General features: G+C 47.7%; 1 protein-coding gene and 2 non-coding genes across 4 annotated transcripts in view; 2 read left to right on the top strand and 1 right to left on the bottom strand.

Annotated features, from left to right (window-relative positions):
• The window catches only part of ARID4B (AT-rich interaction domain 4B), a 1,313,885-nt gene that overhangs the window by 398,800 nt on the left and 887,549 nt on the right, over positions 1-27,536 (bottom strand). The window lies entirely within an intron of this gene.
• LOC115467465 lies at positions 26,543-26,696 on the top strand. Its single transcript, XR_003941752.1, has one exon. It is a non-coding gene; the product is annotated as a 5.8S ribosomal RNA (ribosomal RNA).
• Positions 26,997-27,536, top strand: part of LOC115467459 — a 3,793-nt gene continuing 3,253 nt past the window's right edge. Inside the window, exon 1 of the ribosomal RNA XR_003941747.1 lies at positions 26,997-27,536. This exon is cut by the window's right edge and continues 3,253 nt beyond it. This is a non-coding gene — a ribosomal RNA (28S ribosomal RNA).

The following is a 27,536-nucleotide window of genomic DNA, read 5'->3' as shown; positions in this document are numbered from 1 at the left end:
TTTCGATTATACCGATTTGGGCGTCCTTGGGAGAAGGACATTCTTATATATTGGCTAGAATTTAGAGAAGGGATGGATGAGGTTGAGTTGGGGGGATGTTTTAGGGAGGGGGGGAAGTTATGAAAATGTTTTGTCATTTTTTGCACTTGGCACTGTTGGATGTTTCTGCACATGTTACCAAGCAATGTTTGATGTTCTTGTTGCATATAACAATAAAGATATTTTAACATAAAAAGTAGATAGAGCAGCTTTAAACTAGAAATTGGGGGAAGCTAACAATCACTCAAATGTGCATGGTAAGGAACCAGTGGCGTAGCCAGACAGCCAATTTTGGGTGGGCCTGAGCCTGAAGTGGGTGGGCACAAAATTTTCTCTGCCCCGCCCCTTTCCTCCCCCTATTCTCCACCTCTCCCCAGCACCTCCCAACTCAAAATAGAAACAGAAACACTTTAGCTCATGAGGAAAGTGACATCCGCTATGCACATTTCTCAAGCTATCATATTTCAGTTAAGATTCAAAATAAAATGCCTTTTCTACCTTTGTTGTCTGGTCATTTTCTTTTCCATCATGTTGATCCAGTTTCTCTTTTGAACTTTCCAATCTTTCTGCTATTTCTCCTTCAAGCAGGTGCTGTCCATTTGTCTTTTTCTCCTCTCTTGTTCCATTCCCTCACTTCACTTGCCTCTGACATATTGAACTTTCCATTTTAGCTCTTTCCTCTTTTTTTTTCCTTTTCTGTTCTGTCCACCCAAATTTTATCCTGTCTAACCCCTTTTCCTTTTGTTTTACTTTTCAGATACCTGTCAGATTCCTTTTCACCCACTAGTTCTCCTAGTCCCCATCTCTCTATTTCCCCAGCCATCCATTCCCTTCCATCTTCAATCTATTCCCCCTTACCATATTTCTTTCCCCTGTAATCACCATCCTCCTTGCGTTCATTTGCTTGCCACCCCCTTGGCCTCTCCCACATGGTTCCACATTTCCCAATGTCTCTCTCCCTCCACCCTTCTAGCCCAGCATCTGCTCCCTCTCTTCTCCCCACCCTTCACCCCCTCCCAGCATCTTCCTGTCACTTTTCTCTTTTGTCTTGCCTCCCTCTCCTGTGATTCAGTGTGGCCAGAATTTCCCCCACCCATCCTGTTTCTTTCCACCCCTCTCTCTCCCCCTTCACAGCATCTCTCATCTCTTGGCAAAGAACGACAATGTGGATGCAGCAGCTCACAGGTTTGCTTGCTGTGTTTTCAATGAACGGCGACGCGACGGCTGCGCGGGGGAGTGGAAACAGAAATTTACCAAATGGCTTCCTTACAGTGGGCTAGCTCACTTGCACTCCACTCCTGAGGTTGCAGCGGCGAAATGGCAGGCAGGGCACTATGCTCGAATAGTAAAAGCAGCAAGCTGGCAGGTTTGAGTCCGTCCTTCGCTTCCCTGCCTTCTCTGCGTCCCGCCTTCCTGTGATGTCATTTCCTTTCAGGCGGGCGGGACGCAGAGAAGGCAGGGAAGCGAAGAACGGACTCAAACCTGCCGGCTTGCTGCTTTTACTACTGGAGAGCGGCGCACTGGCGCCCTGCCCGCCAGTTCATCGCTGCGGTCGAGGATTCGAAGATACGGACGGACGGAGATGGACTCGGACTCTGGGTGGGTGGGCGAGCCTGAGGCTAAATTGGGTGGGCCTGGGCCCATCCAGGCCCACCCGTAGCTACGCCCCTGTAAGGAACCAGGTATCTTTAAAAGATATCACACCGTAACAGGGAAGATGGGGGATCTCGATAACGAGGTTGCAATAAAAGACAATACTAGACCAGGAGTCTTTAAATAAAGAGCAGAAACATTTTAAAAGATGGTAAATTATGACTGTTGACTGCTGAGCAAGTTGTAAATGGGAATAACAAACATTGTTTTTAATGGCTGTATGCAAATGCCAGCAGCCTAAGAAAAAAAATGGAAGAGTTAGAATATATTGCATTAAATGAAAAGCTAGAGATGCCTATTATATCCAGTGTGCCTTCATGTAACTCACTTTGAGCTACTACTGAAAAAGGTGTGAGCAAAATTCAAAATAAATGCATACAGATCTGAGATCTAGGATTGAAGGAACATAACCAACAGCGATACAGTGGACCAAACTGGTGGAGGGGTAGCATCATACATTATCAAATAGACAAACTTCTGCAGGATATAAAACACACCTTGGAATCCCTATGGATAGAAATTCCATGCATAATGGAGAAAAGTATAGTGATAGCAGTGTACTACCATCCACCTGGCCAGGATGAACAGATACATGTAGAAATATCAAGAAATTAGGGAGGCCAACAAACTGGGTAACACAATAATGTGTGATTTCAATCATCCCAAAAAGGACTGGATAAATGTAACATCAGGGTATGGCTAGGGAGATAAAGTTCCTAGATGAAATCAAGGACTGTTTTATGGAGCAGTAGTTCAGGAACCAACAATTCTAGCCTTAGTCCTTAGTGGAGAGCATGACCTGGTGCAGGAGGAAATGCTGCTGGGGCCAGTGGATAACAGTGATCATAACAATCAGATTTGATATAATCTCTGGAATAAGTACACACAGGAAATCTAATATGTTAGCATTTAACTTTTACAAAGGAGATGGTAAAAAACTTAAGAGAAGCAGCTGCAAGAGTCAAAAATATACATCAGGTGGATGCTACTAAAAAAAACCCATCTTGGAAGCCCAGACCAGATATATTCCACTTATTAAAAAAAAAAAGGTGGATCAAAATGCAATGAAAGAAGCTATTAGAGCTTAAAGAACATCCTTCAGAAAATGGAAGAAGGATCTGACTGAGAATAATAGGAAACAGCATAAGGAATGGCAAGTCAAATGCAAAGAGCTAAGGAAGGCAAAGAGAGACTTTTAAAACAAGATTTGTTTTGGAGGCAAAAAAACACACACAAACTTTTTTAGGTGTATTAGAAGCAAGAAGCTGGCAAGAGAATCAGTTGGAGTAAAAGGGGCACTTAGGGAAGACAAAGCCATAGTAGAGAAATTAAATTAATTCTTTACTTTGGTCTTCACCAAGGAAAATGTGGGGAAGATATCAGTGCCAGAAATGGTATTTAATGTTGATGAGTTACAGAAACAAACAAATCTATGCAAACCTGGAAGATGTAATAGGGCAATCTGATAAATTAAAGAGTAGCAAATCACCTGAACCTGGATGGTACACCTCCTAGAGTACTGAATGAACTGAAAAATGAACTTGCAGAGCTATTGTTAGTAATATATCATTTATCTTTAAAACCATGCACGGTAATGGAAAATTTGAGGGTGGCCAGTGTTATGTCAATTTTTTAAAAAGGTCCCAGAGGTGATCGAGGAAATTATAGACTAGCAATTCTGACGTCAGTGCCGGTCAAATTGGTAGAGACTGTAATAGCCCTTACCATGTAATAGTCTCTTTTACTATTACGCAGAACAAAATTACTGAGCATATAGCCAGTCAAATTGGTAGAGACTATAATAGTCTCTACCATGTAACAGTCTCTTTTACTACAAAATTACTAAGCATATAGATAGGTATGGATTAAAGCCAACATGGATTTAGTCAAGGGAACTCTTGCCTCACCAATCTATTACATTTCTTTGAAGGGGTGAATAAACAAGTGGATAAAGGTGAGTCGGTTAATATTGTGTATTTAGATTTTCAAAATGTGTTTGACAAAGTACCTCATGAATGACTCCAGGAAATTAGAAAGTTATGGAATAGGAGGTAATGTCCTATTGTGGATTAAGGGGAAATGGGACTTGATATACCGCCTTTCTGAGGTTTTTGCAACTACATTCAAAGCGGTTTACATATATTCAGGTACTTATTTTGTACCAGGGGCAATGGAGGGTTAAGTGACTTGTCCAAAGTCACAAGGAGCTGCAGTGGGAATCGAACTCAGTTCCCCAGGATTAAAGTCCACTGCACTAACCACTAGGCGACTCCTAAACTGGTTAAAAGAAAAACAGAGTAGGATAAATGGTCACTATTCTCAATAGAGGATAGTGAGGTTCTTCAGGAGTCTGTGCTGGGAAAGCTGCTTTTTAACATATTTATAAATGATCTAGAGATGGAAATAATTGGTGAGGTAATTAAATTGTTGAAGACACAAAGTTATTCAAAGTTGTTAAATTGCAAGAGGCCTGTGAAAAATTGCAAGAAGACCTTAAGAGACTGGGAGATTAGGCATCGCTACATGATACAAGGTTCCACATTAGGAGTCACCACCCAGAAAAAAGATCTAGGTGTCATCGTTGATGATACATTGACACCCTGTGCTCAGTGTGCAGCAGTGGCTAAGAAAGCAAATAGAATGTTAGGAATTCTTATGAAATTAATGGAAAACAAAACAGAATATTATAATGCCTTTCAGGGGCATATTTGAAAGAGAAGGGCGCCCATCTTTTGACACAAATCGGGAGATGGGCGTCCTTCTCTCAGGGTCGCCCAAATCGGCATAATCGAAAGCCAATTTTGGGCGTCCTCAACTGCTTTCCGTCGCGGGGACGACCAAAGTTCCTGGGGGCGTGTCGGCAGTGTACCGAAGGCGGGACGGGGGTGTCCTTAAGAGATGGGCGTCCTCGGCCCATAATGGAAAAAAGAAGGGCATCCCTGACGAGCATTTGGCCAACTTTTATTGGTCCAATTTTTTTCACGACCAAGCCTCGAAAAGGTGCCCGAACTGAACAGATGACCAATGGAGGGAATTGGGGATCACTTCCCCTTACTCCCCCCCAGTGGTCACCCCCCCAAAAAAATTAAAAAACATTTTTCCCAGCCTCTATGCCAGCCTCAAATGTCATACCCAGCTCCATCACAGCAGTATGCAGGTCCCTGGAGCAGTTTTTAGTGGGTGCAGTGCACTTTAGGCAGGCGGACCCAGGCCCCCCCTACCTGTTACACTTGTGGTGGTAAATGTGAGCCCTCCCAAACCCACCTGAAACCCACTGTACCCACATGTAGGTGCTCCCCTTCACCTATAAGGGCTATGGTAGTGTTGTACAGTTGTGGGGAGTGGGTTTTTTTTTTTTTTGGGGGGGGGGGGGGTTGGAGGGCTCAGCACCCAAGGTAAGGGAGCTAGGCACCTGGGAGCAATTTGTGAAGTCCACTGCAGTGCCCCCTAGGGTGCCCGGTTGGTGTCCTGGTATGTGAGGGGGGCCAGTGCACTACGAATGCTGGCTCCTCCCATGACCAAATGACTTAGATTTGGTCATTTTTGAGATGGGTGTACTTGGTTTCCATTATCGGCGAAAACTGAGGTCGCCCATCTCTAAGGTCGACCTAAATGCTGAGATTTGGGCGTCCTTGACCATATTATCAAAACGAAAGATGGACGCCCATCTTGTTTCGATAATACGGGATGCCCCGCCCCTTCGCAGGGACGTCCTCAGAGATAGGCGCCCTTAGAGATGGTTGTCACTGTTCGATTATCCCCTTCTTTGTATCACTTTATGGTGCAACTGCATCTTGAATACTAAATGCAATTCTAGTCACCGCATCTCAAAAAAGGAATAGTGAAATTAGAAAAGGTACAGAAAAAGTGCCAAAAATGATAAAGGGAATGGGACGACTTCCCTATCAGGAAAGGCTAAAGAAAGGCTAGGGCGGGGGGTCACGTGATGCCTGCTACCTGAAAGGTAGCAGGAGAGAGTGGCTCCTCCAATACCCGCTGAAATCTGCTTAAAAAACAAGATTCGCTGGGGCTGCAGTCCCCCGGAGGTTTAAAAACGCACTTATATGACTTCAAGCCTCCCTTGTGCAATTTGCAGGGATTGGGCTCGAGAGGTAAAGAAGCTCAAAGACCCCGCATAAGGCCGGCTCCTACAAGATGGCGGAGCCTCAGATGATACCGTCTCAAAAATCAAATGTGCTACAACCAGCGGAGTGGGCACAAGAAATATCTAAATCAGTTTCGGCAGCATTAGAGGATCGCTTCAACAAGCTTCAGTCTACGGTGATTGAGATCTGCAAAAAATTTGAAATGCAGTCGCGGAGACTAAGCAAGGTGGAGCAGAGGGTCTCGACCAGGGAGGACGAAGCACGAGACATGGAGGTCCGTTTGGCCGCGCTGCAGAAGGAAGCAAAGGAGCTGCATGAGCGCATAGAGGAGCAGGAAAACCGCAGCAGGAGAGATAATTTAAGAGTGGTCGGCTTACCAGAATCAGTAGCGGATTCCCATCTGTATCACTTCTTTGACTCATGGCTGCCGGACAATTTGGGCCTTGAAGGGGGCAGGAGCGTTTTTTGCTGTGATCGGGCACACCGTATTGGTGCCAAAGGGGAGCCCAACACCAAACCCAGAACGGCCATAGCCCATTTTGTCAATTGGATGGCGAAAGAACGAGTTCTGAAGGCGTTTCGTGCCAAGGCGGCTGTGGACTACGAGGGCCATCAAATACTTCTCATCAACGATTATTCTGCAAAGGTCGCCATGCAGCGGAGAGCTATGGCACCCACGTGCACGGTGCTCCACAAGAAATGAGTGCATTTCGCTCTTCTCTACCCTGCAAAGCTGCGCAATCATTGTTTATCCAGGACGCTGTGGAGGCTAAAGCTTTCCTGTCCAAGCTAGAAAAGAACGAAAGTGGATCCCTTGAACTCTGTTTCATGAACTATCAGATTTTCAGCTATGAAAGAGTGATGCTTATAAAGTGAACATCAGGTTTGCAATTCTTATCCAGGTACCTCCAGTTATATTTGCAAGTTCTCCCGGACAGGAAAATTTGGGGTGCAGTGTTCTTGCAATATTGGAGGGAGGTTTTGGAACGTTCCAGAGTGTTGTGGGACAAAGGGGGGTGATATTTGTTTTTTTATTTGCTATACATGTTGTATTACTGTAGAGTTTGAAAATGTATGTATTATTTGATATGCAGCACAGGAATCGGGATAGCTTTAATTGGGGGGGGGGGGGGTTGGCGGGGGTGGAGGGGGGGCTCTTGCCTGGTTTTTGGTAGGAGAAGGATGTGGAATGCTATGGGTAGGGGGGAAGGGAAGAAGAGGGAGGGAGGGAGGAGGGGTGTGTGTGTGTGTTGTTGCAGTGCTTGTGGTTGTGTTTGGGAAGGGGGGTAGGGGGTTGTGCATGGGAGGGTAAAGGTTTGTTCGGCAAAAGTGGGGTACATGTCCAGAGGCGGGATGTTAATAGGCGGATGGAAGGGTGGTGCTCTTTACCGTTAGATATACGGGCAAGACTGATATTGTGGTGGGTGTGGGGCCCTCTTTGTGTTTTTCTTTGTACAAGTATAGATGGTTAACTTAAAAATCGTGTCCCTCAATGTTGATGGTATACACTCACCTATTAAACGCACTAAACTTTTATCTTGGTTAAGGAAAGAAGGGGCGGATATAGTATACCTTCAGGAAACCCTTTTAACACAATCGGAAAATCAAAAATTGAAAAGGGGATGGGTGGGGGAAGTGGTGGGCTCCTCGTAGAACACCAGACAAAGGGGAGTGGCCATTTTATTGCATAAACAACTGCCCTTCCATACACACAAGTTATACAAGATAAGGAAGGCAAGTTTATAATTTTGTTAGGAGAGCTATGGGGTTGATCCCTTCTATTATGTAACATTTATGGCCCAAATGTCTACTCACACAAGTTCTTTTCTGATTTAGTGGCTAAAGTGGCTCCATACTCCAATTATCAGATGGTCTTGGGGAGGGGGGGATTGTAACACGATGGTAGATCCATTGGTGGATAGCAAACCTCCTAAACTCCGAATGGGAAATGCAGAGACCCGGGGAGTTAACTTTCTGATTTCTAGATTGGGAGCACTTGATATATTGAGGATTTTTCACCCTCACGACAGGAACTTTACTTTTTTCTCTCACCCCCATAAGATATATACGAGGTTGGACTTCCTGCTAGTCTCGCAATCCTTATTTTCACAGGCCAAGTTAGCAGAAATCTTAGATGTCGCTTTTTCTGATCACTCGGCAGTCATGGTTAGTATTTCCTTTACTGAGGATACCAAGGATAGAGTGTGGAAATTTTCCCCTTCCCTGTATAATGACAAGACCTTCCATACCTTTTTGAGAGAGAAGTGGTTGGAGTATCAGGTTTTTAATCAGACGGGTGGAGTAAGCCCGGTCACTTATTGGGAGGCATCAAAAGCGTCCCTAAGAGGCCACATAATAGCATATATTGCATCTCAAAGGAAGAAGAGAGAAGCAGAGCTCTTGAGTTTGTCATAGGAGTACCAGCATATTCGCAGGCAACATCTGATGAAAATAAGTGATACAGAAAAAAATCATATGATGCAGGTTAGAAAAAAGATTGATATACTTTTGGATCTGAGGGCAGAGAAGGACATTTATTTTCAGAGGTATAAACTGTTTTAAGTGGGGTGGCAAGGCAGGGAAATTAATGGCTAACCTAGTGAGACCGTCGAGGAAGAAGCAAATTGTCACATCTATTACAGATGTTGGGGGGATGGTGCAGAACCACAGATTAGAGAGCAATTTGTAAAATATTATAGTTCCCTATACCAAGCAAAGGAATTTAACTATGAGAACTGTCAGGCTTTTTTTCAGGATATTATAGTACCAACTATAAAGGAAGATCAGAGAGAAGTCCTAAATGCACCCATAACAGGGCAGGAAATTAGAATAGGCATCAAGGCTCTGAAACTGACAAAGGCTCCGGGACCCGACGAGTTTGGTCCAGAGTATTACCGCATACTACTGGATTTAATTACGAGTCCTTTGGAAGCTATGTTTAACAGGTTGGTTAGGGAGGGCATGGCCTTATATCAAAATCTAGCTCATATTGTATTATTACCAAAGCCTAGCAAGGATGCAGCCCAAGTGGGCTTTTACCGCCCCATTTCACTTCTGAATCAGGATATCAAGCTGCTAGTGGCCTTGTTAGTCCATAGGTTAAACAGAGTAATTCACAGGTTGGTGCATGAAGACCAGGTCGGGTTCGTGCCGGGCCGCTACGCCTCTATGAATCTTTTAAGAGCCATGTCGGCGATTCATGAACACAGGGGTAAGGAAGGGATGGGAGCTATAGTAGGATTGGATATGGAAAAGGCACAGTTGCTAATTAATGGTATCCTCACAGAAGCTTTTTCCTTGCAAAGGGGAACACGTCAGGGTTGCCCTCTCTCTCCACTCCTCTTTCTGCTAGCCATTGAACCCCTAGCTATCAAAATCAGGAATAGTACCCAACTCCAGGGGGTGCTTGTAGGAAATAGGGAGGCACGAATTAACCTTTTTGCAGATGACATCTTATTATACCTTTCCCATGCTCCAAGGCAGCTACCAGAAGCACTTAATATTGTGAGCGCTTTTGGGGACTTATCGGGCCTGCGGGTCAATTGTGCTAAATCAGAACTTTTGTCCCTGGCGGGGGACGTGTGGTCCCCTCAATTCTCGACCTTGTCTATAACACCTTCCAAGGGCCCTATGCAATATTTGGGGATATTCCTTTATAAACGTAATGTAATTGATCCTATATAGAAAATAAAACGCCTTTGTGAGGAATGGAAAGATCTACCTCTGTCGTTAATGGGAAGGGTGGCCTTGGTGAAGATGATTCTTCTTCCCAAGATACTATATCCGCTACAGGCGGCACCTTTATGGATACTAAGGAAAGATGAGCGTCTTTTCCGCTCTCTTATATGTTCCTTCATATGTCGGCATACAGGGGTTCGGATAGGGCATAAGCAGTTAATCCATGGTAAAGAACAGGGACGTCTGAATCTTCCTGACCTAAGATTGTATAATATAGCTGCTCTCATGAGGTTCATTCATGAGGGGATTACGGGGACGCATCGTTACACATCGGCGGGGTGGATGGAAGAATGGGGACATCCATACTCGGTTATAAATCTTTTGCATATGAATTCAAGTAACACTCCACAATTAGCATCTAAGTTGGGGTTTCTTAGACCCTTGAGAAGGGCATGGAGTTGGTGGAGGGGCAGACAAGGGAAGACGCCAGAAGCCTCACCATTTTTGGGCCTCCTGGGTAATGTAGAGTTTCCAGCAGGAATGGGGGCTTCAGTGTTTTGGTTATGGAAGGAGAGGGGCTGCACCAACATAGGTCAGCTGCTTGAAAAAAAACCCGAAGGTAACTTCCCTAATTTTGACCAGGTTAAGGAGCAGTGGAAGTTACCAAATAATCATATGTTACCCTTTCTTCAGGTAACTTTGAAGAATCATTTTGGGCAGACATGGGAGTATGGTGAGTTAGATCTTTTGCTCCTGCGGGTACCTAAGCCATTGACTAAATTAGCTACCTGGTATAAGCTACTAAAAATGTCATTGCCCAGGGTAGACATGGAGAGTTTGATGCACCAATGGAACAAAGATTTTGGCAGGGAGTATGAGTACCCACAGTTCTGTACACTTTTTTCCAATCTATACGAAATGGTTAAATCAACAGACCTGCAGGAAACACAATATAAAATACTTCACAGGGCGTACATATCAAAAGCAAAGGGGGCTGTGATGGGGTTATGGGAATCGGATAGGTGCAGCCGGTGTCAAGAGGGAGCGGGGGACACTAATACATGCCTTCTTGGAGTGCCCCGGCCTCACCTTATGGAACGAGGCAATCAGCCTGATCAACAAGGTTGTATGTAAGACCTTGAAGTGGGATTATGCTCTTGGGCGACCAGGCTCTCTTGACCATACAGGGCCTCACACAATCACAATGACGTTTTGTGTATGTGTCACTACTATTGGTCAAGAAGACAATTTTGCAGTTCTGGACAATGTCAGACAACATCCCGTATGATTGCTGGACAGCAAAAATGAGAGAAATGGGAAAGTTTGAGAAAATGGTGTACTCCAAATCCCAGCGATTGGATAGTAAAAAATATGCCTTGCTTTGGACAAGATGCCTGGAAATGATGAACCCTTAGGGTATTGGGGGGGGGGGGGGGGGTTATAGTTTACTCTTTCATCACACGCGGCGGGGGGGGGGGGGGGGGTTAGATGGTGTGGAAGGGTGAGGGATGAGTGAATGTATGGAGTGGATATGGAATGGGTATGAGTGACATGTGGATGTACTGCACAAGATTTTGGTGAGAGGGGGGATTCATTATTGAAAAAGTCAATACTGAGCTGCATTAGGTCAAGAGTTGTAAACATGGAGGCACCTTTTTGTCCATTGTATCTTATGCAACAAATTGTTTGGATATTGTGCTGACTGTTTTACTCTGCTTTGTATAACATTGTTTAAAAAAAAAAAGGCTGGGGCTCTTCAGCTTGGAGAAGAGATGGCTGAGAGGAGCACACAATTCTGGAACGCGCTGCTGCGCAACTTAAAAACAATATATGAACTAACTGACTTCCGCAAACTACTGAAGACCCATCTCTTTAACACGGCATACCACAAAGATCAACAAATGTGAACTCCTCCACACATATCCAGAACTGTCTTATAATATTTGCTGTTACTCTACTATCATGCTTATCATTATCATGTTACCCAAAATACTGAACGGATTGGAATGGGTAGACGTGAATTGCTTGTTTACGCTTTTCAAAAATACTAGGACTAGGAGGTACTTAATGAAGCTACAAAGTAGTAAATTTAAAACAAACTCGAGAAAATAAGCCATTATTAAGATGGACTTGGGAAACTACCCCCCTCTCCTGAACGATATTTATAGGGATTTGGACCGTTGGGATCGTTCTGATTTATCCTGGTTTGGGCATATTGCTACCTTAAAAATGAATATTCTTAGGGGATAATCCAAGATGGCGTCCTGAAGGGAGCACATCGAAGCAGTCTTTGAATTTAAACGGATTTTTTTGTTAAATAATTTTACCTTGGAAAATGCCCAAGCAGAGAGGCAGGCAAAGACCAGGCCCAGCGGTATCTATTTCTCATGCGGTGGGGACGATGGACCGCTTCGTGGTCACAGGAGCGCAAGGTGGCTGTGATTCCTCATTGTTTGCGGGAGCGGAGAAAGGTGAAACGCTTCTGCAACTGGAGGTTAATACCTCGCTCAGCCTCGAATTAAGGTATCCGCTGCCAATGCCTGCTGCCGTGCAGGAGACTCTTGTACAGGGTTTTTTACCCTCCGAAGTGGGGGCAGCAAGTCCTGCAGCAGGGCCAGACTCCAGCAATCAAGCACAGAGCGCCCTGATGGAAAAGGGTGATAAACTAATTGGCCAAGGCATTTCTGAACAGACATCTGTTGAAAGGGAGAAGAACGCCCTTGAAGACTCCGACAACATTTCTACATCACTAAGTAAGTCTTCATTGCTTTCTAAACCTTCAACCATTACTCTTGAGACTATTTGGGACGCCCTTTTGACATTGGAAACATCCTTGTCCCAAAAACTGGTTTTACTTTCTCAGAAGGTACAAACCCCCACTGAAACTATTTTAAAGCTGGAAAAGCAAATAAAAACTATGGAAAATATGAGGAAAATGCAAGGGACATAAAGTTGTCCCAACAGGTTCAAGCAAATATTATAAAAGAAAACAAATTACTACGACTTAAAGTTGAAAATTTAGAAAATCAACAGAGATCGAAGACTCTTCGAGTTATAAATTTTCCTAAACAAGAAATGGCTGCACCTTTATTAACTTTTAAGAAATATATGCTTGATATCTTAAAGATACCTGAACAAGCTTGCCCACCAATTTCTAACATTTATTATCTACAACCATATAAAAAGTCAAGTCAGGTGGACAACTTTGTAACATGACGTCAGTTCAATTGTCAGAATTAAATATGCAGCAGAATTATTGAAATGTGTAGCATAATATTGATTATGCTGAATCAGATACAAAAATACAGCTTTAAAAATATATTTGAAACTGCAGCAGAAACTGGCTTTGATAGGAGGGCTAGTCAATTACAAACACTTAACAGAGACAAAAGCTGGCTGGGAGGGTCACCAAGACATCTCTAGAGAACAAAAAACTGAAGCAGAGAGAAGGTTGCCAGATGGGAAAAATTTTCCCCACCCAAAATCAGCCTTAAACCAGCCCAAAACCCGCCCAATGTCAAACCCCGCCTCCAACGTCATCGACCCCGCCCCCGTCACCGACCCCACCCCCTGACATCACCTCTGACATCATTTCCCCGCCCCAATGACATCTCTGGCGTCATAAACCCCGCCCCCGATGTCAACCCCGCCCCGGAATAGCTTCTATTGGACCAAATTGGACCAATAGAAGCCCCGGAAAAGCTTCTATTGGACCAAATTAGACCAATAGAAGCCCCGAAAAAAGAGCCCACACCCTGCACAGCTGCAGTGAAAAAGAAGCCCAATTTCCCGCAGCCCGCAACCTTCGATAATTTCCCGCATCCTGGCTTAAAAACCAGCCCAATTGGGTGGGAAACCAGCCCACCTGGCAACTCCGAGAGAGACTACTATGACTCAAACTGAAAAAGCCCATCTATATGACAAAAGAAACTCCACCTATCACAGCAGACTGAAACCTGTGCAAAAGCCCTCAAGCTATAGAAAAGCCATTTGCCAGCAGATATCCAGGAAACATGTGACCATGCTTCCCTAGTGCAAACTACAATATCCAGGACTCAGGGAACATTATAAAAAGCCTGGAAACAGCCCAGCTCTTCCTCTTGGGACCTGACCTGCAGCTCACCTGCCTGCTATGAGGACCTCTCCTAACCATGTGCTCACCTCAAGCTGCTCATACTTTGTAACCAGGACTTGTAAGTAACATAACTTTTGATCTAGATTTGCTACCTTACTTAAGCACAGATTCTCTGTAAAGATCTGTAAGACCTACCTCTCATTTGCAATATTATTTACATGATTTGTATTTTAAAATAAATCCTTTTGAGGCTAAATATATATATTCTGATCTTTACACATGCTCTTAGACCTGGTAATGCAGGTTAATGCAATCCAATAAATATATTTAATTCCTTTCATTCAGTGTAATTGTAGATCTTGTTGCTTTAATCGGCAACTGGTGGAGAATTTAAAATAAATATATATATAGTAAAAATTATAAATATTAGCGAGTGCTCTAGAGCTCTTCCCCCAAGATAAATCATTTTCTTGCAACAACTTGATTCGGAAGGAACTGAACCGATATTTGATACTTTGAATCTTTCACAAATAATAGAAGGAGATAACGTGGGTTTGAAATCAGCAACTCTTATTGTTACATATGTGTTACAGTCAGATAGGGATTGGAAATTGAAGCAATTTTTCAGACATAGAAAAGAAACTTTTCTTAATTTTAAAGTAAGAATATATCCAGATGTATCCAAAGTAACACAAAAGCGGCATCAAAGTTTTCTTAAGTTACGCCCCATTGTGTATCAATTGGGGGGATTGCTTTGGTTGAATTTCCCTTGTAAGTGTGTTGTGAAACTGAACTCTGTGAAATATATTTTCTTTGACCCATTACACTTAAATTCTTTCTTGGAATCTAAGAAGGTAATCACCCCAATTCCAAATTCAGAAATGGATTTGACAGCTGGGGCCGATTCTGTTCAATATATTTGTGAGTGACATTGCCGAAGGGTTAGAAGGTAAAGTTTGCCTATTTGCGGATGATACTAAGATCTGTAACAGAGTGGACACCCCGGAGGGACTGGAAAACATGAAAAAGGACCTATGGAAGCTAGAAGAATGGTCTAAGGTTTGGCAATTAAAATTCAATGCGAAGAAATGCAAAGTGATGCACTTAGGGAGTAGAAATCCACGGGAGACGTATGTGTTAGGCGGGGAGAGTCTGATAGGTACGGATGGGGAGAGGGATCTTGGGGTGATAGTATCTGAGGATTTGAAGGCGATGAAACAGTGTGACAAGGCGGTGGCCGTAGCTAGAAGGTTGTTAGGCTGTATAGAGAGAGGTGTGACCAGCAGAAGAAAGGGGGTGTTGATGCCCCTGTATAAGTCGTTGGTGAGGCCCCACCTGGAGTATTGTGTTCAGTTTTGGAGGCCGTATCTTCTTAAGGATGAAAAAAAAATTGAAGCAGTGCAAAGAAAAGCTACGAGAATGGTATGGGATTTGCGTTACAAGACGTATGAGGAGAGACTTGCGGACCTGAACATGTATACTCTGGAGGAAAGGAGAAACAGGGGTGATATGATACAGACGTTCAAATATTTGAAAGGTATTAATCCGCAAACGAACCTTTTCCGGAGATGCGAAGGTGGTAGAACGAGAGGACATGAAATGAGATTGAAGGGGGGCAGACTCAAGAAAAATGTCAGGAAGTTTTTTTTTCAAGGAGAGAGTAGTGGATGCTTGGAATTCCCTCCCGCAGGAGGTGGTGGAAACGAAAACGGTAATGAAATTCAAACATGCGTGGGATAAACATAAAGGAATCCTGTTCAGAAGGAATGGATCCTAAGGAGCTTAGCCGAGATTGGGTGGCAGAGCCGGTGGCGGGAGGCGGGGATGGTGCTGTGCAGACTTATATGGTCTGTGCCAGAGCCAGTGGTGGGAGGCGGGACTGGTGGTTGCGAGGCAGGGATAGTGCTGGGAAGACTTATACGGTCTGTGCCAGAACCGGTGGTGGGAGGCAGGGCTGGTGGTTGGGAGGCGGGGATAGTGCTGGGCAGACTTATACGGTCTGTGCCCTGAAAAGGACAGGTACAAAACAAGGTAAGGTATATACAAAAAGTAGCACATGTGAGTTTATCTTGTTGGGCAGACTGGATGGACCGTGCAGGTCTTTTTCTGCTGTCATCTACTATGTTACTATATGTATATATATCCTGTGAACCTCCTTTCACGGCTCCGAATGAAAATCTAAAAGAAGTTACTTCCTAATATTGTGCCTTGTTTTTCTCCCGCACAATTGTGGACTAACATAAGATGATTATAAAATATTTTCAGTAATATACTAATATAATCCTTGTTCTAATTTTGTGAATATACTCTTTTTTTCTGTACAAGATATGTTCTTGGAATTGTTAAAAGAAATATAAATAAAGAATTAAAAAAAAAATGAATATTCTTCCTAGGCTGATGTATCTTTTCCAGGTCTTTCCCCTGAAGTTGTCTCGACCCTTTTTTTCCGGTTTACAAAGGTGTTTGAATCTTTTTATCTGGCACAATAAGCGTCCTTGTCTGCCTCGTTCCCTTCTTTATCGAGATCCGGGGTAAGGAGGGTTGTGAGTGCCCAATGTTGTTTGGTATTACCGGGCGGCTCAGGCTCAGTTGGCCCTGGAATGGTACCAGAACTCCCATCAGAAACTTTGGGTTAAATTAGAGCAGGGGGCCGTGGGTCCCTCTCCTCTTAATGGGCTTATATGGATCCCTAGAAAATATCGCAGAATATCTCCGGACATTTGTCTTTCGGTCTCATCTACCTTTTATAACTGGGATGCTATGTTTTCTAAGCCTGAATTGGTACTCTCACGTTTGTCATCTATTTGGTTGAATCCGCTGATCCCTCCAGGCATAGGTCCTGGACCCTTTGCCCGTTGGGCTTCGGTGGGTCTTAAAACTTGGGGTCAGCTGTACGAGGAGGATGCTTTTAAATCTTTTGATATTATGGTGGAGGAGTTCTATGCCTATACCCAACTGAAACACTTCTTATCTTTTACAATTAAGACTCAGGTAAACTCATATTTGGAAGATCTTTGGGAGGATTCTAGGGGTACAAAAGGTTTGATTTCCTGCCTGTACAAATATTTGAGATCGCTGGTTAAGCCTTTTTGTGCACACCGTACTAGGTGGCGGGATGAGCTGGGGATTGAGGTTGGCGAGGATGACTAGGCTCTCCTGGAGTGGGCCTCATTAAAGGTTTCTATCTCTGTCCACTTAAAGGAAAACTGTGCCAAGGTGCTATATAGATGGTATTTGACTCCCTCTCGTCTTAACCAAATTTATCAAATTTGAAGTATTGTTCTTACTGATTTGTCTTGTTGTGTACTTGGGACTTGCAAAGCAGTTCAGGCGGGTGGGTGGATTTGGGGGTAAGCTGATGTATAAGGTGATGTTGAGGGGGGGTAAGGAGGGGGTTGGGCAAGGGGGGATTTGTATAAGAAAATCTTTTGAAGTTAAGGTTACTTCTTTGTACACTAGGAAGTACTATTATCTAATTTTGTTGCTTACTATAATGTAGGTTGTTCTGGTATTGTTTGCCAGCAGTCTTGTTGTTTGCTTGTTTTGTCTTGATGTGTCTTGAGCAGTTGCTTCGAAAAAGTTTAATAAAGACGTCATACAAATTATAAAAAGATGGACTTGGGAAAATCTATTGCTTATTCTAGGATAAGCAGTATAAAATCTGTTATACTCTTTTGGAATCTTGCCAGGTACTTTCATCCTGCATCTGCCCCCCCCCTTCTTCTATCCAGAATCTGCCCCTTCACTGACCCTCTTCCATGCAACATCTGCTCCTTCTCTGCCCCTCTTCCATCCAGCATCTGTTTTTTTCATTCCCACCCTACTATCCAGCATTTGTCTTCTCTCTCCTCCCTCTTCCTTCCATTATCTCCCCTCTTTCTCTGCACCCTTCCATCCCATGTTTATCCCCCCTGTCTCCCCCGCTTCCATCCCGTGTCTATCCCTCGTCTCCCCCGCTTCCATCCCATGTCTATCCCCCCCTTCTCTCAACTGCTTCCAGCTAGCATCTGGATTCTCTTCCCCTTCCCATCTACTTTTTCATCTACTATCTGTCACCTCTGTACCCCTTCCATCCAACCTGTATCCCCCACTCTCTGATCCTTCCACATACAGCATCTGACCCCTCTCCCCCTTCATAATCCCACCACCACTGCAACTCCAGATCAGCAGCAACAGCAAAACACTACATGGCCAGTCCTGCCCCCTATGATGTCATCTTCCTGTTCTAGGGCAAAGCTGCAGCTGTGTATGCAGTTAGCCCTGCTATGGCTGTGCTTTGTTTTGCCACTGGTGATGCTGATCTGAAGCAGCAGCAGTGGCAGCAGGGTTAGCAGTAGGAGGGGCAGGTCCTGGTGCATCTGCTGCCTGGCTTAAGAGAAGGTGCGTGGCTGCGCAGCTTAGAGGGAACATTGCCATAGAGCTTTGGAGTGGTTAAGTTGGCGTATGGGCAGCAATATTCAAATGCAACCTATATATGCTAAAACGCATTCCTAAAGTAAACAGCTTCAAGGTCCTCTAGAGCGCTGGCTCCTGACACAATTTTAAGGAAACTTCTTGCTATGTCAAACTGAAAAGTGCACCTGGTAACAGTGTTGTGTGATTGTAGGCAGTATGAGTTTGATTCCATAAAAGACCAAAGGATTTTGTACAGTGTTGTTAAGTATTGTTTTTGATGTTGAACTTTAAAATGTGACTAAAGTCACCAGAAACAAAAAAAAATGTTTTAATTAATTCTGTTAGAGCAAACAATTTGTTATACAACAGTCCAAACCTCATCCTTTTATGTGAAAAACTAAAAAAGTTAGAGGTTCAAATCCCTCCTCCTAAATTTCCTTACCCTCTTCTCTCTGCCTACCTTCATCCCCCCTTCCCCTTTTGTTTTTACTTCAATATTTTTTTGTGTTGTAAACCACAGATGCCGAAATTTAGTCCCCTTGTGGTATATCAACTAACTGCAAATAATAAATAATGACTTTTGTAGATTGCTTATAAACCGAGGAGATGAAAAAAATCTGCCATTCTCAACATTGGATCTGCTACTTTAGTCACCTTTTCCAAGAGACTGTCACAAATAATAACTGTAGATAGACATTTCTGATTTGATAATTGTTTTGGAACCACAATATTTTGGTTGCACATTGATTTGAAAATGCTGGTTAGATACACCAGTAAGTTACCCTTTTATACTGATCCTATGATTGATAGTTTGGAACACTGGTGATATAGGCTGAAGTATAGTCTGTCTTATCTACTTATCTGAGGATCTTTCTTCATTATTATTTCAATAGTTTGGAGCAGTAGGTTGCTACAAGGTCCAGTTATTTAGCTGAGGATACTGTTTTCACTATCTTGATAGGAATGCAGGATTTTTGCTTGATTTGTTTTCATTTTATCTTGAATATTGATTGGTTGGGAGTAGTTAAATGCATTTTATTAACTATACTAGTAAAAAAGGCCCATTTCTGTCAGAAATGAAATGGGAGCTAGCAAGGTTTTCCTCAGAGTGTATGTTTGAGAGAGAGTGTGTGTGAGAGAAGGAGTGTATGTGTCAGAGAGAGAATGAGAGAGTTTGTGTGTGTTTGTGTCAAAGAGAGAGTGTGTGTGTGACAGAGCGATAGTGATAGAGTATGTCAGAGAGAGTGTATGTGAAAGACAGAGTGAGTGTTTGCCCCCACCGCCCTCTCTCAGGGCCTGCCCCCACCCCCCTCTCAGGGCCCCCTCCCTCCCCCTCAGGGCCCTCTTCCTCCCCCATTTATGGTCTGAGGATCCCCTTCCACCCCCACCTCTCTGGTCTCAGGTGACCACCCCCTCCCCTTCCCCCCTGCAGCCATCCATATCCAGCGACCCTCCTCTCCCCCTGCCCCCCCTGCAGCAATCCATGTCCAACGACCCTGCTCTCTCACCTGCCCCCCCTCCAGCCACCCAGATTGTCGCCCCGATCCTCTCACCCCCGCAAAGTGGAGCGTCGGCCATCTTGGCAGAGCCGGTGCTCCGGAAGCCGCCCCGATCCTCTCGGCCCCGCGAAGTGGAGTGCCGGCCATCTTGTCAGAGCCGGCGCTCCGGAAGCTGCCCTGACCCTCCCCTTCTGGCCGAAGGATTCGTGTTGGGAGCTAGGCTTGCTGCGTGCCCAGCTGGCTGCTGGAGCCCTCACCCCGCTTCCTACTTCTGTGGGTTAGAGCCTCGCGGCCGGGCTCCTCCTCCTCAGACAGCCCAGCCAACTGGAGGCTTCCCTTGCCAGCTGGCTGCTGGAGCCCTCACCCCACCTCCTTCTCAGCATAATGGCAACGGTTATGTCAGGAATGGTGACATCAGCCTGACTTCGGAACCTAGCTCAGCAACTCCGAAGGAGCCACGGACACAGGCAGCTACTTTAGAACGTTGGAGGTGAGAATTATTATATAGGATATATACGTATAAAGTAAATACACAAGTGTAAATTTATGTGTCAGGATCGGTGCATTTATAAAACAAACTTCCCACATATACATCCCACTATAAAATCACCTTAATTATGGACAGTTGCAACGTGGCAAAGAAATAAATTACAATATAGAATACAGTGCACTCCGCTTAAGTGCAAGGGCCTGGGACCGAAGAAATACATGCAGTTAACAGGAGCGTGCGCTTAACCGTTGTGAGCCAAAGAAGCTTGACATCTGATAAACATATGAACAGTACTGTTTATTAAATGTACACACTATACAGTCTCTGTTATCTGACATTTGGCTTTCTTGAAATAATCAGTGATAGTCCTCTGCACACTACTGTGTCTTTGAGTTTCATAGACTAAGTCTGCCAGACGGTAAAATCGGTCATAGCACTGACATCCATTGTTCTCCAGATAGGCCCGAATGTTGCTTAGACTCTCCAGCACTGTAGCAAAAGTGGCAGGAGGTTGTTGAATTAGGTCAGCATGTGCCTTGCTGCTCATTTGATCGTCTGCTTCATCGTCAGCCGTTGCCTGCGTGTAGGCGCATAGCTGGACATCCGTGCTGTCGCCGGCTGTCTGTAGACTGCAATCGACAGCTATTTATTGATGGAACTGCTCTTTGGTAACACCGGCTGGGATGTCAGTAGCTTGTTGATCTGCCACTCTGGCATTGGCTGCATCTGTTGGGTCCCTCCCCACATCCTTAACAAAGCGTGCCCGCTTGTAGCATTTGACAATGGATGCCTGTGTGACCCGATTCCAGGCTCTTTCTGCAGGTGTAGGGAATCCAACAGGGACAGACTACGAGCCAGTTCAATGGCACTTTTATTATCACCAGTCTGTCCGTCCATAAGGCCCATCAGATGACATAGCAGAGGAGTACGATAATGTGTTTTAAAATTGGCTATTATGTCCTGATCCAATGGTTGGATCAGAGAGGTAGTGTTTGGCGGCAGGAAGACCAGCTTAATGTGAGACAGCCTGACATGAGCAGTGTGTGCAGCACAATTGTCGCAGAGCAGCAAAATGGGACGTTTTTGTGCCTGCATTCTGGTGTTTAATTCCTTTAGCCACTGCTTCCAAAGGTCCCCAGTCATCCATGAATTGCCGTTCGCCTGGTATGACGCAGGGAGCCGCTTCACGTTCTTGAAGCAACGGGGCTTTCCGATGACCAGGGGTTCCAACTTCTCACCTCCATCCATATTGCAGCATAGGAGGATGGTCAGTCGTTCCTTCGATGCTTTACTTCTCATAGGTTTGGCCTGCTTGAATGCCAGTGTGCCATCAGGAATGGCTCACCAGTAGAGGCCAGTTTTGACTGCATTGAAAATGTCACGAGGTGCATACTCGTTCAGGATGGAAGGAAGAACTGACACCACCCAATTTTCAGCCCCTGAGTCATCAGCGTCTTTCCACTCACCGTGCTGCTTCTTAAATTTAATGCTGTTCCTCCTTTTCCATCTTTCCAGCCACCCAACAGTGGCTTTGAACTCAGTTAGCCCAAGACAGCCAGCTAGCTGGCCAGCTTTCTTCATGAGCAGCGGACCACTTACAGGAAACTGTCTGCTCCTGACTTGTGAAAACCACCAAAGGAGAGCCTCTTCACCCTCCTCAACTTTTCCTGCCCGCTTACGTTTCCGTTGTGGGTTTCTATTGTTTCGCAAGTCTCCCAGAAGCAGGTCTTTCTGCTTCAAGATACGTGAAATTTGACTGCGGTTCACGCCATATTCTCGAGCAATAGATGCTTGACTCTGCTCGTTATTTAATTTCTTAAGCACTTCTATTCTTTCACACAATGTTAAAGTCTTACTTTTGCGTCGTTCCATGGCACACTGTAACCGCCTTTCCTTCACACGTGCTGCCTGTGAACCCCTTGGTCACGTGGCAACAGAGCGGGAGGGTTGGCAGGAGCATGCGCTGTGCTCTCCAAGGCTCTTTGCAAAATTTCAGCCAAGTGTTTGCTGGGAGCAATGCCGCTGGCAGCCACCAGAGGGAGCCCGCCATGGAAGTTGGAAAGGAGTCAGATTTGCTTCCCTGCAGCCGGGCAGCAGTTCCACAGGGTCGAACAGAAAAGCCGAGTCTCTCCCCTCCTGAGGGGGGGGGGGGGGGGGGGGCTGACTTTTCTTTTCTACGGGTCGGAGACATTTCTCCGGATTACTAGGTTGGTGGTTTCCACCACTGACCGGGGCACCTCGACCGAGAAGCCTGCCTGGGCTCAGAGGGACCTCCACGGGGCTAGAGCAGAGGGGCATGGCCCCCGCTGTTGGACCCAGCTGCGGAGGGTGCTCTGGGGCCGCAGAAAGAACGGCTTCGCATGGAAGTCGCCAGGAAGGGGAGAGAAGGTCCCGAAAGTCTGCTTGCCCTCGGAGAGCTGACCCTTGGCTCCCCGAGAGGGAGCCCGCCATGGAAGTCGGAAAGGAGTCAGATTTGCTTCCCTGCAGCCGGGCAGCAGTTCCACAGGATCAGACAGAAAAGCCGAGTCTCTCTCCTCCTGAGGGGGGCCCTGACTTTTCCTTTCTACGGGTCGGGGAAGTTGCTCCAGATTACCAGGTTGGTGGTTTCCACCACCGACCGGGGCACCTTGACTGCCCGGGCTCCCCGGAGCTGTCCCTGGGCTCCCCGAGAGGGACCTGCCTGCCACATGCGTGTGTCCACTGGGGGGGGGGGGGGGGCGCTCCCCGGAAGCCCGAACAAGGGCTAGGGTCCGAGAAGGTCCCGAAAGCCAGCCCGCCTGCCCTCGGACAGCCGTCCCTGGGCTCCCTGAGAGGGACCTGCATGTCCTATGTGTGTGTCCACTGGGGGGGGGCGCTCCCCGGAAGCCCGAACGAGGGCTAGGGTCCGAGAAGGTCCCGAAAGCCAGCCCGCCTGCCCTCGGACAGCTGTCCCTGGGCTCCCTGAGAGGGACCTGCATGTCCCACATGTGCGTCCACCGGGGGAGGGAGACACTCCCTGGAAGCCCGAACGAGGGCTAGGGTCCGAGAAGGTCCCGAAAGCCAACCCGCCTGCCCTTGGACAGCTGTCCCTGGGCTCCCTGAGAGGGACCTGCACGTCCCACGTGTGCGTCCACCGGGGAGGGCTGCTCCCCAGAAGCCCAAATGAGAGCTAGGGTCCATTCTGGGAAGTTGGACTGAATCCCCAGGATGCCCCTTCCGAGTGGGTGCCCTGACTTTTCTTTTTGACAGGGAGGTGCACGTGTGCACATGCGCCCCTCCCCATCAGTCTCTGTCTCTCTCTTCCAGGTGAGGGCGGTTTTTTTTCTTCTCGTCTCCTTTTCCTCTCTTCTGTCCACTGATTGATTTGGCACTTCAGACCTGAACGGGGAGTGCCCTTGCGGGCCGGCCAGTCTGGTGTTCAGGCAGTGTGGTTTCTCCCTATCTCTTCAGGACCTCTTGGGAGGGCTCCCTCCGACAGGAGCCCGCTCTCAGGCGAGGCCGAGGCATCCGGCAGTCTCTACACAGGAGTCTGTGCTTGTGGCGGGGGGCCATGAGTTCCGTGCCGAGGTCCGTCTGTCAGCCCCCCTCCTCTTGTGTGTCCCTCCCAGTGAAATGCGTTCCTCTGGCGTGTCTCTCCGTGGGCGAAGGTTCTGTTGGGTGAACCTCATGTGCCGCTGCCTCTGGTCCGGCCACCCCCTCTCCCAGGGGGGTGCATCTGGTCCCACAATGCCGCCGTGGCTACCTGGTTGATCCTGCCAGTAGCATATGCTTGTCTCAAAGATTAAGCCATGCACGTGTAAGTACACACAGCCGGTACAGTGAAACTGCGAATGGCTCATTAAATCAGTTGTCTCTCTCTTCTAGGTGAGAGCGTTTTTTTTTTCTCGTCCCCTCGGGGAGGTAGTGACGAAAAATAACAATACAGGACTCTTTCGAGGCCCTGTAATTGGAATGAGTACACTTTAAATCCTTTAACGAGGATCCATTGGAGGGCAAGTCTGGTGCCAGCAGCCGTGGTAATTCAGTAAAGGAGAAGGAGGTGCAGAGAGGAGCTCTGAGGAGGGACCAGCAGGCCTAGTTTGGAGCAGCAGACCTGTGCAGGGGCCTGGGCCTGGGAGTACTTTGGGGCCAGGCTCCAAGGCCTAGCTGAAGGCCCACAGCATGGAGAAAGACAAGGGGCTCCAGCTGACCAGCAGCCCTACGGTGGTGCTGGAGAGGTGGTTGCCAGGCAGAGGAGAGCTGGCGGGAGAGGAGAAGAAGGCCAAAGAAGGAGGCCGGGATCAGCTGGAAGAAGGTAAGGGCTGGGAAGTCTCTGGTTGCAGCATTCCTAAGGGGATAAGGCCTGGCCCGGGGACTGGAACAGTAACAAGGGGTACAGGTGAAGACACACGGAAGCAGGGTGAAGAGACCCAGACAGGAAAGATACCAGATAGAAAGAGTGAACTCCTGGGAAATAGACCTGGGGCGGAAAGCCTGAGAAATAAAGACCCAGGGAGGGGCCCTGTGCTGGAAGCCTTCTAAGAAGAGGAGGACAGGGAGGCACTGGAAGCATGGGCACTTGACAGGGAAATAACAGCGGAATTGCAGGAATTTAAAGCATATTAAGAAGCTGGAGCAGGAAGCAGAGATTTTGCAAAAAAGGATTAAATTGGCTACAGTGATGGTCAAATTGGCAGACACAGAAGGGAAAAAAGAGAGGCAGCAGAGAGAAATTTGCCTTTTAGAAAAACAGATGCATTGGAGGAGAGAGCAGAGAAGTGTACTAATGAAAAGAGGGAATAATCCCCTGAAAGAAATGTATGCAAATCAGGAAAGATGGAGGAGTGGACAGACAAAGAAAGCGGAGGGGGGACGGTGGTTGTGCCAGGACAGAAAGAGTATGCTGACAAAGTAACAAACCTGGTAAAAAAAAAAAGCGCAGAAGGGGACCAGAGCCCTTTATTGTCTGAGGAGCAGGACTCAGAGCAGCCAGTGGTGCAGGTTTTGCGAAAGGGACCCAAAGTGTCCGGGGAAATTTGGGAATTTGAAGACAATTCAAAAACGCAAAGGTACTTGCGTTTTATAAGTACAGGCTTGCTTGGGAAAGTGGTGCCTCTTAAAGATGGCGGAGACGCGTCATCAAAGGAGGCGGAGCCACAAGGTGCAAGTGGGATAAGGCAGGAGCGGAACGAATGGAGCGGGGAGCAGGAGACAATCGAGCTGGAGTGTGGGCAGAGGTCCGAAGGAAGAGGCACGGAGAGTAACAGAGGGAAGCGAGCAAAGGCGAGCGTGGCTGACGTCACTCGCGACGGAGGTGCTGCTGAAATGAGTGGAGTACAAGAGAGAGGGGAGCAGGATGACGGCAGTGGGAAAGGGAAATGTGGAACACCTGTTGTGATGCAGAGACAAGGGACAAGTGGAGTAGCAGAGAGCGCTAAAGAGGATGATGGCAGAGGGAAACGCGGAACACCAGACCCGAGGCAAAGTGCTGGAGCAGTGCACGTGAGTCCAGCATGGAGCGAGAGGGCCGCACAGGAGACGTGTTTGGACAGACCAGAGGTGCACAGTGAAGCAAGAAAGACTGGGGTGAAGAGGGAACGGAGGGAGGAGGGAGGGGAGAGGCAAGGGGAAAGGCAGGGGATAAGGTGGGGGGAGGGGAGGAAGGACTTTCACACAGGTGGTGGGGGGCGGGATCCAGGGGGGAGGGGGTGAGAGGGGGGATAGAGGGAGGTGGGGCAGAGGGGAGGGGGTGGAGGGCAGATGGGGAGACGACGGAATATGGTTCAATTAAAGTGGTTGGGTAGGGGGCAAGCTCCCACAAGGGGGGAGATGCTACACAGGGTTTTCTAACTGGGTTTTATTCCAGAGGACCTGTTCGCGTGCATCCCCTCAGACGCCGAAGGCATCGGGGCCAATACTCCCGCCCCTACCTGATGAAACTCTACATTCCCTGTACGGGGACGGTGGAGGGAAGCCGGCGGAGGTTGGGCCGCAGAACCCCCTTCTCTCCCTGCGCTCTTTCCTGGGGAACCAGAGAGCCTAAAGCATGAGGGAACACAGGTTCTCTCCCGTGACCCGGGGAGGAAGGGAGGTGGGGCCCCTGCGCGGTCGGACCCAGCGCGATGGATGGACGTGCCCCATGCGGCTGGGCCGAGGTGGCGGGGAGAGAGCTGAACGGGCAGGCAGGCACGTGGATGGTCCTCCTCCCTGTCCCCGAGCCTGTGTGAGGGACGCCCCCCGTCCGGTCGAGCATGGTTCCCTCTTGAAGGTTCCAGGTACCTAGCGCTGACCCCAGCGATGGGGCACGGTGGAGGTTCGAAGACTTGAGCAATATGGGGCGGCCGTGGTGATGGGCGCCAAGGACCCCGGCGCCGTACACCTCTGGTGCCCCGTGTTTGTGAGAGAGAGAGAGAGAGGGGGCCCCGCCGCCTCCTCCTCTCCCGTGCCCGTGATCCTCCTACGCCTCCGGGGAAGGAGGATCCTGGGCCGAGCGCCTGGACTCCGAGCCTCCGGGCTCATCGTTTTCCTTTCTTTTGTTTGGCCGGTCTCCGTCAACCCGACTCCGCGACGGTGGGGGGCGTCCGGAAACTGAGTTCTGCGCCCCTCACGCCGCCGCTACCTCCATACCAGTATAAGGGTGAAAGCATGTGACTCTTAGCGGTGGATCACTCAGCTTGTGCGTCGATGAAGAATGCAGCTAGCTGCGAGAATTAGTGTGAAATGCAGGACACATTGATCATCGACACTTCAAACGCACCTTGCGGCCCCGGGTTCCACCAGGGGCTACGCCTGTCTGAGGGTCACCCATTCCGTCAATCGCCTCAGCGCTTTCCTGCTGAGCGCACGGCTGGGGTCGTTCGCAGGGTCTCTGCGCAGAGGCAGGTACTCCGGGCCCGTCCATCCGCCGCCTCCTCCGACCCCTCAAGAGCAGACCTGGGGAGGGCGCCCTCGCCGAGGGGCCCTTGGGAACTGAGCGTGGGGCTGTCTGCGGTCCGACCTGAGGCTGCCCATGTCCACCCTTCCGCCGGTTCCCCGTTCCGTCTGCTCCGTCCTCCAGGGCCTTAGCGAGGGCCTCCCTCCCTCCCTCCCCGCCCTTTTGGCTACGACCTCAGATCAGACGTGGAGACCCGCTGAATTTAAGCATATTACTAAGTGGAGGAAAAAAAACTAACCAGGATCCCCTCAGTAACGGTGAGTGAAGAGGGAAGAGCCCAGCGCCGAATCCCCGCCCCTGCGGCGGGCGCGGGAAATGTGGCGTACGGAAGACCGCCTCCCCTGTGCGGCTCAGGGGCCCGAGTCCTTCTGATCAAGGCCCAGCCCGCGGACGGTGTTAGGCCGGTTGCGGCACCCGGCGCGCTGGGTCACGGTCTTCTCGGAGTCGGGTTGTTTGGGAATGCAGCCCAAATCGGGTGGTAAACTCCATCTAAAGCTAAATACCGGCACGAGACCGATAGCGGACAAGTACCGTAAGGGAAAGCTGAAAAGAACTTTGAAAAGAAAATTCAAGAGGGCGAGAAATCGTTAAGAGGTAAACAGGTGGGGTCCGTGCGGACCGCCCGGAGGATTCAACCCGGAGGGCTACCCGACGGGCAGAGGCCTCCCGCCCGTGGATGGCGGATCCCCGCCGCCCCCCGACTGGGGGC

This window comes from Microcaecilia unicolor, chromosome 3 (genome assembly GCF_901765095.1).
Source record: "Microcaecilia unicolor chromosome 3, aMicUni1.1, whole genome shotgun sequence".
Classification (NCBI taxonomy): Eukaryota; Metazoa; Chordata; class Amphibia; order Gymnophiona; family Siphonopidae; genus Microcaecilia; species Microcaecilia unicolor.
Note: the sequence above shows the minus strand (reverse complement) of the source record. Positions and strands in the feature narration are given on the sequence as shown.